The 401-nt window shown below is 30.7% G+C and overlaps 1 protein-coding gene across 1 annotated transcript in view; it reads right to left on the bottom strand.

The window, feature by feature from the left end:
• Positions 1–183, bottom strand: part of LOC119592736 — a 3,463-nt gene extending 3,280 nt beyond the window's left edge. Inside the window, exon 1 of the mRNA XM_037941671.1 lies at positions 54–183. The gene's annotated coding sequence lies outside the window, so the exon portion shown is untranslated. The remainder of the gene's footprint in view (positions 1–53) is intronic.
• Positions 184–401: the final 218 nt, after the last annotated feature.

Below are 401 nucleotides of genomic sequence, written 5' to 3'. Positions count from 1 at the left end.
TATAATCTTATACTCTTATTTCAGCTCTGTCAGCTATCAGACTCATTACATACCTTTAACATAACACACCGTTGTCAATACACAATTAGCCCTTTCGTCATTAATCTTAAAGAATTAATATGCAGTAGCTTTTTGCAGAAGAACCTCACGAAGATTTTCAAAGTTGAAGATCCATCTGTGAAGTAAACAATAAGGATCATTGATATAAAGATATGCTATGATATTATTGACCCCCCCGTAAACGAAGAGAGAAAATTAGAACTAATGGTGTAATGATTTTGAAAATATCATGTAAATGCCATGATTTATTGAGAATTTTGATAATTTTTTGTATATAAATTCCTGCACCCTTGCTGCAATACAAATCAATAATATGGCATCTGGTATTGAAATTCATAAAA

The sequence above is a fragment of the Penaeus monodon genome, chromosome 30 (assembly GCF_015228065.2).
Source record: "Penaeus monodon isolate SGIC_2016 chromosome 30, NSTDA_Pmon_1, whole genome shotgun sequence".
NCBI classification, from domain to species: domain Eukaryota; kingdom Metazoa; phylum Arthropoda; class Malacostraca; order Decapoda; family Penaeidae; genus Penaeus; species Penaeus monodon.
This window is presented reverse-complemented; position numbering and strand designations above follow the sequence as displayed.